Here is a 14,616-nt window from a genome sequence, read left to right on the forward strand (position 1 = left end):
GATAGGCTGGCGTTCCTTCCACCACAGCTTGTGCCCGAAGGACTAACCTACATCAGGGAAACGTCTACCGGTGACATCGGCGACCTGCTGGACTACTTTGATTGCACGTATGTCAACGGCGCCTTCCGTTATGCTTCTGCTCCTTTTGCGGCGGCACCCAGAGCGAATTCTTCTGACGACGACTAATGTTTCCCCCAGAACGGCGGAATATGTACGACGCCAATCTTAAAGATAAAGACCGGACAAACAACTCCTGCGAAGGATGGAATACCGGGTTCCAGAAACTTCTATGCCAAGCCCATCCAAGCATCTGGATGCTGATTGAATGCCTACAGCAGAATCAGGCACTCGTGGCCACGGCATTGACACATGCCCGGAGAGATGAAACCGCAGAGAAGCGGTGCGAAAAACCACTCTGCGCCTGCAGAATTGTCTGAAAAATATTTTCGAGGGGTTCCAAGCACTTCGAGATCTACAAAGACTTCTGAAGCTAATAATGAACTGCATTCGCTTCTAACCAATCGATAAATAAACAATGCGCCTTTCAGATTTAATTGATCGTTGCATTTTAGTGTCGCACGCATGCACTTAAATTGTACGCGCTCGTGCTAAGACCAACATGCAATTTTCTCCTGGTGAGCTTTGTCCGGGTCTGTGAAAAACTGGGTGAGCTTTTGTCCGGTAAGCTTCTGTCCCGTGAGCTTTTGTCCGGGATTCATAAAGCGTAATACAGAAACAGCTAAGGAACACTTTAAGTTAGTTTTTGATTAGGACTAGGTAAATGACTGAAATGAGAGTAGTTTTATTAAGAGCAATAAAAACGCAAGGTAAACGAAACGGAATTTCCCGAATGGTGATGGTTGTACATAAGCACAGCGTCGGCGTACTAGCTCTCTTCCCGTCCCTTCTATTTTAAACACTTTACAACAATTTATCCTGTTAAAAAAATAATGTTCTCTTTGACGTTATCATTTTTCTTGCAGAGTTGAGTCCATACCTTAACATTTTCAGTTCAGCAAGGCTTAATTTCTTTCTCGAGAAATGTGGCGTGGCAATAAAATAAATCCTTTCTCCACAATCTTTCTTTTTTCCTTTAAAAAAAGAAAAAAAAAATTTTTATTATTTTTTTTTGTTTACACCTTCACATTTATGATCGTTACATCTGACATCTTTTTTTTTAATTCTAAATGTCCCAGCAACGCCACCATGTTTATTCATAAACTATCAAACGCGCATCCCTCTTTCAATTTTACATTACCAGTCTCTTGGTCCGCGAGCTTTCTTGATGTCAACATCTCTATTGGTACCTGTCCTTTTAAAACCACAGTCTACCCCGAACACACTTACTACCATAGACTCCTGCACTAGCCCTTCTGCTACACCATGGCCTGAACAGAATTCAGATTGTAGTCCCAGTTCCTCCGCCTATATGCCGTGTACGCCGTAGAGGTCGTCCTAGAAGTCAACACTTCGTTTTTGAACTCGTCAAAGTTGTGCCAACTTTGACGAGTTCGAAAACAAAGTGCCCAAAATGACTTACTTTTTTATAGACCATCGCTGCCCTTTAATTTTCCTAAAATGGCGAAAGACCCATTTTCGCATTTCTAGGCCCACCGCTCTCTTCACTTTTTGCATCCTAACGCTAAGAAGAGCCTCTAATTGTCACGTACCATCAAACTACTCCTAAGTTGAGCGACTCTTTCTAGTACCAATCTAGTTTGCACGCAACTATACTACAACAACAAAATCAAGAAAAGCGCGTAAAAACCTGCAAACGTCATGTTAGAAAAAAAATATAAGAAAAATAACAGCCATTGAATGAGGTGTACGGTAGCTGTCAATTGCCTAGAAATTTCCTCGAAAACATTATTAAGACGAATGACAACAACAAAAAGTCCAAAGCAGCGCGGTAAAAACACACAAAAAAACATCTACACAATTCAGAACGCAGACCAGATCCCATTGCTGCGTCCGAAGCAAAGAAACCGGGTCCATGTCTTCGATTGTTCAGCGTCTTCGTCTTTCCCCGGTCCAGGTGTAACGCAGCGTGGATATTATGTCTCTTCCGACCCCCTAGTCAAACCTGGTCTCTCTCCAAGAAGCAAATACGAATAAATCAAAGAGTCGGCCCAAGAAGTGGTCCGCAAGAAGAAGCGTCCTTCCTCAGCCGAGGAGGCAGATGGCGGCGAAGAGGGGACGACAAGAAAAGGCCACGCGTTTCCTCCATTGCGATTGTCCGACTCCACGAGGCGGCTTACCCCAATCCTCCGGTCGGTCGTTTCTTCAGCTCGCGTTATGAGCGAGCGGAAACGACGACTGCTCGCGACCCGAGTGCTGTGCTCTGGGGCTGCGCAGGAAACCGACGCTGTGCATTTGCGACCCGAGACGCAAAGTACGCTTATGCTTGAGCATTGGGCGGCTCTTTAGACACTTGTCTATGTAAAGCCTGGTATTAAACCTTTGCCTTTGAATGTAACCGATAGCGTCATGGATCTTTAGAGACTTCTGTTGAGGCCTGTTCCACACATTTGTGTTTGAGTGCGGTCGACAGCTTTACAAATACTTCGACGCTTATTTAGGTAAAGGCTTCAACACGTTTGCGTCTGAGTGTGTCCCACTATGTTAAAAGCGCTTGCCACTGCTTAGGACGAGATGGTTGCTACGGCGACCGAGCTCGGCGCGACAATCGTAGTGTAAAGGATAAAATCTTAAAAGGCCCCTGAAGAAAAAAAAATCAGACAGTCTGCGTAGGGACACGCATGTCGAAAAATTAATTTTACGCGAAAAATAAAATAAAAAACAGAACAATATTCACTGCGCAAGACGCGATTTAGTCGTTAGTCATTTCCTTTACACTTGTTTTCTCTCGGCATTCCGGGCGCGTGGAGGAGAGGTGGATCGGCTTGGCCATCACGTTAAGGTGGAGAAAGTGTATGACTATCTCGTTGAGGTGAGACTATATGACCATTCCGTGACGTCATGGACTTTGACCGCAGAATTTAAAATAAATCTCGATCCGTGAATATTTCTCTAAACTTTTTTTTTAACGTAAAAATATTTTTTGACACACGTGTCCCAACCACTGTTAACAAAAAAAAAAAAAAAAAAAAAGAACATCCAAACTAACCTTGAGGCGCAGGAATAAAAAAAAAAAGCGGACTATGGATGTCATTCACAAGCTCGCCTGCGTTTTATTTTTTTCATTTTTACCTTTTTTTACTGTTTAAAAGAAAATAAATCTTTCTCTTCAGAGGCCCTTCAACACAACCGGTCATACTTGAGAGTCTAAACTAGCCTCAAAGGATCACTAAAATGGATTTCAAGATAACCTTTTAACGCACTGACATTCTTATTAAAAAACGCGCGACGTGCTTGAAAATTGAAACCGAAAGAAGATGAGGCAGGAGTGCAGAACCTTTCTCCCGTTTGCCTGGAGAAGGAGAAAAACGTCTCGTTCCTCCTTTCTTGTCGTGTCCGCTTAAAGGCCGACGACCAGACTCGAGATTCTGCAAGGCAGAAGATCCTCCTCACGATGGGGGAGGAGGAAACAGGCAATGGTGGACCGGGTAGAAGGGGAGAGAGGAGGAAGCGAGGGAAAAGTGGAACGCGCGAACCGGTCGTCGGCCTTTAAGGGCGCCTCGGTACAAAGAAGGAAATACGCCGTTGTCACCTTATTCCTCCTTTTTTCTTAAAGCGGAGGCACCTAGTTAGTACCGGCCGGTAGGCATGTTCTTCGTCTTGTGGGCTTGGAGAGATAAAGAAAGCTTCAGAGCTGGAAGTTGAGGCACTAGTAGCACTTGTAGCCGTGGACATTTCATTGCGTAGTCTTGTGTCGGTAAAATTGTAAGATTTACAGTAGCGCATTTGTCAATCTTGTTCGTAATTTGACTGAAAACTTGCGCACTAGAATAACGAAGTTTGTACTCATTACAAATTATTAAACACAATTTGTTGTTGATTCGGCAAACAAAACAGAGTCGTATTTTTCTACTGAATCTAGAGATGTTTTCAAACACATAATTTATCACTAATCACCCGCAAATGTGCGATAGAAAAGCCTAATAAACAACTATCCCGATTCTTTGGGAACGTGACGTCACGTGACATGGTGTGACACTGTGAGGGCACCATGTCACGCGATGTCACTGTTTCTACAGACTGCGCAAGTTAATCAGAGCATGAAAGCCCAACTAGGCCAAGACCAAGCACTGCCTACAAACGAGAGGTAAGATGGCCTATTCTTGGCGAGAAGTTCGGGTATCGCCGCCTGGTGGAATTGTCTCACAACCCAGAGTGAGGATAGTTCAGCCTCTTGTCATGGTGCCAGCACTTGCGCTGCCCATAGTGAGGAAAACAGAGAACCGCCCCTAGCGAGCTTCTCGTTGCGAATATCGAAGCAGTCATAATTATCAAAGCAGCATATTCCACCTTTCATAAATTACGCGCAGCGATAAATGCAGCGCGTGTCCTACTGGCGCCTTAGCACCGTCCTTGAAAGCAATACTCTTTGTCACCGACAAGGCTTCCATCCCTTTCCACCACTTCATTCGTCTTTGTTGAGTTTCATTTGTTTTTATCTTCTTTACAAAACCCCCGAACCGACTCACGTAAGACGAAATAAAGCACACCAAATTCGAACAGAAACACAAAACAAAACAGGGCGACTTGACAGACACACTGAAAAATAACCCGCTAAAATAAATAAAAACTAAATTCAGAAAAAAAAAGAAAATCTAGGATAAAGAGTGATCTAACGAACCTTTCACGACGGGAGATGAAGCCGGGAAGCTGGGCGACCAAATAAAAGTCCACAAGAACTGGAGCCGCTCCGTCTGTAGGGCTGGGTCAAGGCGGGAAGGGGGGGGGGGGGGGGGGGGGAGAAGGGATCAGGGAATACTTGAGTGGTTGTACTCCTTCTCCGTAAGGAGACGCGTAATCGGGTTCATTTTTACGCCCCGCAACGACGACTGCCTCGTCATTGTGTGTCGAGTCTTTGGCGTTTGTTTACTTCTTCTAGGAATGGGGTCGTAACCCACATTGCTCCCAAATCGCACCTGCCCCCCCCCCCCCCCTGCCCCCCCTTTTTGTGTGTGTGTGTGTGTGGGGGGGGGGGGGGGGTCTCTCTCAGAACCACGGGTGCGGAAAAGGGGAGACAGAGCGCGTGTTAGCTCTCGCACATGAACACAAACAAAAACAAAATTCGGCAGAAAAAGAAAACGTGCGTGTTCGAATAAAAAAAAAAAAAAAACTATAATCCGAGCAGAGCTGCCCTCCCTCCTCTTTTTGAAATAAATAAAGTGAAGGAGAATTTTTTTTAAGCGAGTCAATACACGTGGAGAAAACCCAGACTGGCACGTAAGGCGTTACTTAAGATTCGTAACGCTCGTTTTTTGTAACAAAGTAACGACTTCGTTACTTTTAGGGAACGGGGACGAGTAACGTACTTCCTTTACTTTTCATAAGGAACGTGCAGAACACCGAACGTGCTGTCACCTCAACGTTTTCGTTTTTTCCCAACGGTCCAGACGCACTAAAATGACAAATTAGGTCAAATACATTCAAATGAAGGTTTTCTTTTTTTGCTGCTCCCATCAAATGCATTTGAATGCTGGAAAGGTCTGTCGTGCTTTACGGGTACATTCAATAAATGAATGACTGACTGATTAGCTCTTTCAGAAATGAGAATGAGGAAAACAATTAGGTTTTCTCGATTTACCAGTTTGTCCTGCCGATAAGGCACCTTTTTTTTTTTTAATATATATGTATTTACGTTGGATCTTAGTTTCTGTAACTGGACAATGTACGACAAATATTACGCATAAAGTTTTGAAGGTCAAGTAATGCGTGATTTTTTATACTAGCTAAAGAGCCATGCATGTGTTACTTAATCATCATCATCGCCATCATCTATATCATCATCATCATGCTTTTATTTGTGAAAAAAAACAAAAAAAACACGGTGTGTAATGTGGCGCAGAGAAAAATTTATACATCTAAGAAACGTACTCAGCTATATATAAATAAAATTTCGAATATCAATAAAACTAGCATGCGGCAGAACCCGACAGAGCACAGCTAATAACGGACTGTAATATACTGTCGCAGGAGCGAGTAATGTGTAATAATATTTAGTTACTTGAGTACCATGTAGTACACACGTCTGCTGAAAACAGGGACGCTGGTTTTAACCTGGCTTTAATTGGTGTTTCCGGCCAGCCGAGCAATTTACCGGAAAATCACCTGTCCATGAACTCTTTGCAGCCCGTTTGTTAGCGATCCTCAACCGTTAAGACGATTTTCTAACGTGGTGGAATCTAACAGTGTTTGTTATTTATAATTCTAGCTGGTCAAGATCTTCAGGAAATCTGAAATGAGAGTTATCGTGTATGCGAGCTTGTCATCGATAGTTACAAAAAAAAAAGAAAAAGAAAAAGCCCGGAGAAACGAGATACGTTAAAGGAGGACAGGAAAACAACATCTCAAACACAACTTTACCATTTTTTATTTCTCGTTTTTTTCCAATTTTTGTTTAATCACATCTTCAAAAAAGCCAGTTTTTTTCTTTTCTTTTTTTGTTATTCAAGCAGTCGGGCACTGAGAGAAACAAAGCCCACCATTCTGGCTGAGTTAGAGGCCACAGAATGATGCGCTGGGGACGTCTACAGAACGGCCGTGCAAACTGCACAGAATAATCCTTCGTATAATCCATACTCGACAAGTAGTCACGCAATAACTTCTTTGCCGACGCGTAGATCTAACCCGGAACATTACCACTCAAATCCAACGTCACTAGAACACATCTCAATTGGCTCTTGCTTCGTGACAAACAAAGTCCCCGAAAGCTGAGCAAGCAATGTTGCTTGCAAGACTTAATGAAGCTGGTGTATTGTTCAAAAACGATGACACACAAAAAGCAAAACCCCCCAAAAAAACAAAACAAAAAAACAACTCTGGCTATATGCTTTGACAGCGCCAAAGCACAGGAACGCTGTTCTGATAGTAAACGTAACTTTAATGCCGTCATTTAAAAGCTTGCGTACGTACATAATTATGAAGAAACTCAATCTTTGATAAATTTTTTTTTAATTTTCGTATGTATTTCGTCATCACCTGGCTTTGCCCCGACTCCAGTCCGAAGAAGGGAAATGGATGTCCCATTTTTGTTTTCGCAATTTCCCTCTTCTCTTTTTCTACTTCGCGGAGAAAATATTTCTGCGGAGGCGGGAAGATCACCTGCAGCCTGACCCCCCTCCAGTTTTTTCTTTTTTCTTTCCCGCCCCCTTTAGGCTTCTTTCTTACACACACGCACAACCGACGACCTCTTTTATAATGCATCCTCGGTTGCGTTAGGACTCCCCAAGCCGTCGTGAGATAAGGGATTTTTCTGGGGGAATACGTCATTGTGTTTGTAGGTCAGGGCACCAACCACACACGCACGAACGCACGCACTCGTACGGCGAAAGCTTGCGTAACGACAATGCGTCAGACTCCCCTCCCCGGCGTCCCCACTTCCCCCGTGTCCCGATTTTGCTTTGTTGGCGTCGAGCCGCAGCTCGCGACGAGCGGCAGTGGCTCGCCGAGCGACGTCCGACGTCGCTTCTTGTGCGAGCGGGGCGGATGCAGATGCGCGCATTCTTCGCCGACCGCCCTCAGCTGATTTTTCTCGAGAGACTTCTCTCTCGCACGCGCGCTCTGCACGCGCTTGGTGCGTGTGGGGAAAAGCCGCTGGCGCGTGCGCGCGCTGCTGGATGCAGCACGTGCCAAAGGTGGTGCTTGCTGGCCTACTCTCGGGAGAGAACCTGGCTCCTCGCGCAGCTGCCGATGAGGAGAACGGAGAAAACGACGCTCAGGCTTTCTTACCGGCCTCTGAATTGAGTGTAACTCGGTTTTGCTTCTTTATCTTTTTTCTCTTCTTCTTTTAACATCGCCTCTTTTTCTCTCTATAAAATTTTTTTGTTTGATATTCTTTTCTTGTTGGAAAGAAAGAAGTTCCTTGACTGCTTTAGACACTTCTTTTTAACAAAATTGGAGGCGAACTCGTTGAGGGCAATTAGTTGTTAAGTTTTCTGTCGTATGTAGGTTTAAACAGCAAGAATCAGCCCCAATGAGCGTCTGGTCGTCTCCACTGAAGACAATAAATTTAGCGAGTGCAACACGACTGCTAGAATGGAGTTCCTAACGCGCATCATGCGGTCGCGGTACATCGACCGCATGGCGGTACGATGCTCGTCCAGATTGAAACGGGGTACAAGCGGACCTTGGGCCATGGATGACTGGGTTTTGCAGTGCGAGCTTTTCCTCCACGTGCTCCGAGCTCCGGTGCGTTAAAGCACTTGGTCACCGATAGCCCAACGATGCGTTACTGAGAGTATAAACAGCAAAAACGGACGAAGCATCACATCGTTCAGCCTTCAGCACATCGATGTGTTGAAATTTGAACTCGATCTGTTGACGGATGTGTTGTCTTGTCTGTCTTTGGTGTTTATACTTTCGGTAACGTCAAGAAGTAAAAACGCGGAGATAATCTACACAGTCTGGGGGGGATTATTTCCATGTAATAAATTAAAAAAAAGGATCGGTGGCTGAGTGGCATAGCGCACACCTGCTCAGAGCACGTGGAGCGAAAGCTCGCGCTGCAGAACCCAGGAATCCTGGGCTCGAGCCCCACCCCTGCTCGTTTCGATATGGATGATAATCGTACCGGCGTGCGGTCGTGTATCACTACTGCGCGGAGCACGTTAAAGACACCCAGGCTAGCCGTTACACCGTACTGGATAAATTGCTCATCTACAGCTGAGACACCAGACGCCCGCTGAAGCAGACTAACTTTCGGCTGTATAAACATACACACAAACATTTTTGTCTGCACAGCCTGCTGGATTTACTTTGTACCGTTTCTATAGCTTTGCTTGGTGCGTTAAGTTTAGCAGTCTAAAACGAACGAGCCGAAACAACCCTAACCGCACGTCTACGCCACTCGGGACACTTGCTAGAGCACAAATGGGTTCACTTCCAATGTTCGAATCGGTGTCACTGAGTACTGTGTCACAGTACCGCATTCCCATTCTTTGGTAATTTACCGACAACAGGTTCAGTCTAGCCGAGTATGTTTTGATTTCCTGCGGCTTCACAGGACGGCATAAGTCACGTGATATTTGTGCGGTCACTTCTATCATCACTGTTTCGAGCCACCGCTATGAGTCACCATCTTTTTGCCCGCCAGCTCCTGCTGAAACAATTCAGATCGCGTCTTGTCAGCCATTTAGCGCTGTGGCGGGCGCGTTTTCTAGATAATCGCACCTTATTAACGTTGTGCATTTCTAGGCTCCTACATGCCCGCTCGCTGGGCTTTCGGATGCAAACCCAGGTCAGAGAACGGTAAAATGCATCCGCTCCCCGTCAGAAAACACGGTATTTCAAAGGGGAGGAGTACTTGGCTTGCCAATATAAAACGAAAGAATCCAAATCCCAATGCAGGAAGCAAGCATTCTGAGGTGAGTGCATTTCATTGGTTCTCTCCGCGTATCGCTCATCGCCTTGAAGCCGAACAGACTGACTCCACAGAGCCTGGTTCGGCACGGACGATGTTTGGAAGAACGACTGCTTCTAACTAACATTTCCAATGCAGTGCTTTCTATTTAGATTTACTTTCTATTTAGATTGATTCGCTTTGTAGTTAGATATCTATGCCCCTTGATGCCGCGAGTGTAGGAGATACTTCTTGATGCTCAGGTAGCATAAATGATGACACAAACATCCTCGATTTTTGTTTTGTTTTTAGTGTTTCCTATTTCGAGAGTCGCGTATTTCGTGCCAAGCCATTTTCTTCAGTTTCATTTGTCTGCATTGACCATTTTCAGATATCAAGTCGACTGCCAACCGCCTCGAGCATCGTCATGGGAACATATATGTTGAACTTCCCTGCAAGCGTCATCTGGTCATCGAAGCAATTGTAAAGCTAAACCAAAAGCTTGAGACTATGTTCCATTCTGTCATGTTACAGTCCAGTCCTTAAAGGTAAACTGAAGCAGTTCTTTATTCGAGGAAACACGCAATTTTATTTTAAGTTTTCTCGAGAGCGCCTGCTGTCGAGATCGGGTACTACAAAGAACATCATCACACTAAGCAAAGCGCACATGAAGGCTCCTCACGCGCGGGTACCCGTAGCTTTGACTTCACTTCCTGCGAGGAATGCACTCGGATGCACGTTCAATCGTTGTTCTTAGAAGACGATAAATGGGAGCTAGATTTGAGCGTGTGCTGCGAACCGAAGCTGCTATCACCGTCCAACAATATGGCTTCCCGTGAATGCCCCATACAGGAGAACGAAAGACGAGAGAGAGAGAGAAAGGGAGAGAGAGCAGGTAAGCATACGTCAGTTCCGGCACGGCGACTTCCAAAAGTTCTCGCTCGCACCGTCGGCTTCCGGCTGGCGGTTCGCCCGATCGGCGCGATCGGAGAACTTCGTTCAAAGAAATACAATAATCCGATCATCATCCATCTGTATGGATCACACATTTGGTAACTGTACCAACCGGAGAAGCTCGCTCAGGGATAATTTTTGAAACTTCACATTTTGGTTCCGGGTTTCTTTAAGATCTTGTATACAGTAGCCAACAAATCAATGAAATGCTGCTGCGTTTATACGACGGTCGTTTGCAAGCTGAAAAACGTTAAAAAAAGGATCAACGGCTAAGCTCTAAACTACAATTTCGCCACTACAACGGTAATACAACACAAACCTTGTAGAGTGAATTATTGGTATGTCTGGATATTCAGACAGTGAGAGATGACTTATATGAAAATAAGATATTTGACCGGTTCGGTAGGACTTTTAACCTTGGATGTTTAACGTGAGCCAGAGAGTGACTATTATGCAATCGGAGCTAGATTGAAATCTAAATGATGTCGTAAATGATTTAAGGTGGCCCTCTAGAGTGCCACAGACTTAAGGCGCGTTCACACTCTTGCAACCGAGTACGACCGAGAAAGACTTCTTGGGACCGGATGCACTGAGCGGAGCTGGTCCTAAGAGATCGCAAGAGGCTTAAAAACCGGTTTGGTCTCTCTCGGTCGCACTCGGTTGCAAGAGTGTGAACGGGCCTTTACCCGGAAGACCTATCGACAACGCAAAGGGCGCGCTATGCGTAGTTACTGTACAATGCACTATGCAAGGATTCAAGATGGCGGCGCGTATATGGACACATCTGAGCGCCACGACACGGTTCCGAAACGAAGCTTGGGAGTTTCGGTATTCTGGAAACCTATTCAGTGATTCTAGTTTGAATGCTAATGTGATGAAGTGCGTGCTGTACCTTACCGCACCTCGGTACATTGCAAACCAAACGGGTCATGTTTACATTCAAAAACACACTACATAAACACCTATGCGCCTACTTTTCCTCAGGGCAGTGGGGTTGGACGGGAAATCATCGCGTACACGAATTTTATAGAAAAGCGTTTTTTCCAAAATATGAAGTCTGCTGTCTGACGCGCAAAGCTTGACGTTTCACATGCTTACAAGCTAAACATAAAATTCAACGCTTCGTTTTAACGTTGAATTTGTTAAGTGACAAGCTACGAAGGAAAAAACGGAGGAAAGAACGATACAAAAGTGACTGTCAGTGTGACGATAGGCACTTTACTACCCTACGCAAAATTTATTAGAAAATGTCTCTACCGCCATATTTAGCGGATCTTGCTGACCTTATAAATATGAAGTTGGAAAAAAAAAGTTGAAACGTAATTTTCCTCGTGTTTTTAAATATCTGTGCAGATTCCCACCAAACAAATAATTTTGCAAGACGTATTTTCAATATCAGCTCTTATTTCGGTTTAGAGCTCGACTGCTCAATGTTTGGATGCAGGCTTTCCCCATTAAACCTTGTGATATAGGTAGAAAAGTAATACGGCGCAGGATTTTTAAAACATTTGACAAATATTCGTATGAAGTGTAGTAATAAATAAACACATTAACCATACAAAAATGAGTATGTAGCGAACCAAACATCGACAACTTTTTGATCTTTAAATGGCCAAGAAATATTTAAGCGCCTACAAATAAAGAATGTTCAAATATATTTGCTTGCCTTTTAGGCGTAACAAAGTCTGTTATTTTATTAGCGAATTTGTTTCTACACGCTCCAGCACGTTATTTGAAAAAAAAAAAAATACAATGAGCAAAAACAAAAACAAAAAAGCTTTGATTTTAATTTCCCGAAATCCAGTAGAACTGACAGATGGCATCTAAAATGATAATCGTGTCCGTGATAAAACATTCTGTAATGCAAATAAAAATCGGATGATGTATATATTGACATGTGAATACAACTAAATAAACATGCTTTTTGAACAGCGTACAATACACCTCAATTAACCTCTTTCATCGGCCTTAACTAAACCTTGAAACGTATTACCCTAAAGAAATAACGAGGCAACATATATGTGTGTTTGTATTTGTGCGCGCTTGTATGTGTGTTCACCGGTTGCTATATACTACGATGCTTGTTCACTTTTTGTAAGTTTGACGGCATGAAAAATCGCCTGGAAGCGAGGAAAGGTTGGTGTATAGTCGACAATGCGAGATCATCAAAAGCGTGATAATATTCCAGCACAGAAATATTTACATAGAAGCGAGGTAAAAGCTTATTAGATGGTAGGGGCTTAATTAAATTTTGATGTCGTTCGGGATACCTAAAAGGGTCGTTTTGGGTTCATTGCTGTTTCATGCTTGTGAATAAAATATAAAACATTAAAGAATGTTTTGTTTTGAGCAGAAATTTCTAGCAAAGTATTACCTTCAATTTCGGCATGGATAGAAGAATAAAATAAATCACTAAAAAGTGATTTAAATGGAGCGATAGGGTTTTCTATTTCGAATTTTCTTTCCGCCACAGTAGGCGCGATAAAAAAACCTGCACAGACAGAGCCCAGAAGCACCTAAACAGGTAAATAAGGGGACAGCATAAAGCATGTGGTCGTGGGTTCGGATCCCACTTCTTACATCATGTATCAGCCTTGTGTAGGCTGGTAAAGATTGACAACTCGGGCGTCAGGATAGCACTGCCTTACTTCATTCCGTGTTGTTACTCATAGACCAACACGCGGCCCTGACGTCACGCAGCTGCGGTGGCGCTGTCGACGGCACGGCGCATGCGCAGAAGTTTCACTTCACGCGAATCTGGTTTCTGCGCACGCGCAGTGCCCAGTCCCACACCTGGCCTGGGCAAACGCGGGCTTGTTTGTAAACAGCGTGTCAGTCTATAGCCGAAGGTGGAAAGGGGTCAGTGCATGCAGGGGGCAAGGGAAAGGCACTTGGCAATGACGCGCACACAGAGAGCTTGTCTGCCTTTATCTGATTTAATACAGTCATTGAAATCGGCATTAGCCCGAGCCAATGCCAACGAATCGCGAAGCAAAAAGGGTGATGATAAGAGGCACCCTTGCGTTTCTTAAAGGGCAACTCCGATCAATACTCTTGACTTTGGCATTACGACTGTTTTCAGTTAAGGCAGTGTCTCCGAATTACGAGGTATCATTTTTTTTTCTAGATATTATGTGTAGTTTGATCAATACCGCCGGGCAAAGTTTGGTTTCTGGCGTTTATGGCAAAACCGAAACTATCTGCTCGAGGGATGGCAACACTGATCATCGGCCGTACGGCCGCGACATGACGTCACACTGGTGCTGCGGTAAGCGTTACAACCAATCAACCCCAGCTCCCCCGCGACGTGACGTCACGAGGGTGCTGTGCCAGTGTTGCTCGACTAAAAGCTAACCCGCTTGCCGCCCGCTAAAGAGCAGCTGGTCGCATCTTTAAAATCGGTTTCAGTGGAGTACGCGCGGCTTCACTTTGACGTAATATTTCGGCTGCTATCACATTTTGTTCCACTAAAGCGAAACCAGTCATCATTTATTTCGGCTTCGTTTTCGACCGGAGTCGCCCTTTAAGCTGTCACCGATGATAGTTACACTTCCGCTCACCAAAGGACCTCGGTTTATAGGTATGACTGATTCAGGTAACAAAATCATGCCGCAAACTTTAACCAAAAGTGGGAGACGAGACGAGTTTGAACTGGACAAAAAGTTCTGCGGTCGTCTAAGCCGCCGGCGCTGTAGCTTCACCTGCTCGCTTAGGACAGATGCGGTCGAAACTCGCTCTGGAGGGGGGTTGCCTGCGAGTTCCTAACGGGGGTTCAGGAACCGGTCCAGACAGGCCAACGTTCGGACAGAATCGAGAATGAGAAACCACAACAACGCACCGGACGCGGCCGCGACGGTATAGAATTCACGAAGGGGGCAGACATGCACTCGGGGAGACTTGTCAACAAACGCGGCGGCCCGCATGCAACAAGAATCCAACATATACATACAAACATAAAGTGAGATTGACCTGAGGACAAACATCAAGAAAACTACTTTCCTTTCCCCCTTTTAAACACACACACACACTCACGCACGCACACACAAATATTCAGGGAAATATGTGCAAAAAACCTGACCCCTTGGGTTTACCTTTAAGATAAAAATATAAAGAAACCATTGCACCCTTTATTTCGAAGTAAAAAAAAAAAGAAAGGCTATTGAACGAAAATATGTTTACGTTAGGCAGCTTTG

This window comes from Ixodes scapularis, unplaced genomic scaffold (genome assembly GCF_016920785.2).
Source record: "Ixodes scapularis isolate PalLabHiFi unplaced genomic scaffold, ASM1692078v2 PGA_scaffold10__122_contigs__length_95168666, whole genome shotgun sequence".
Lineage (NCBI taxonomy): Eukaryota > Metazoa > Arthropoda > Arachnida > Ixodida > Ixodidae > Ixodes > Ixodes scapularis.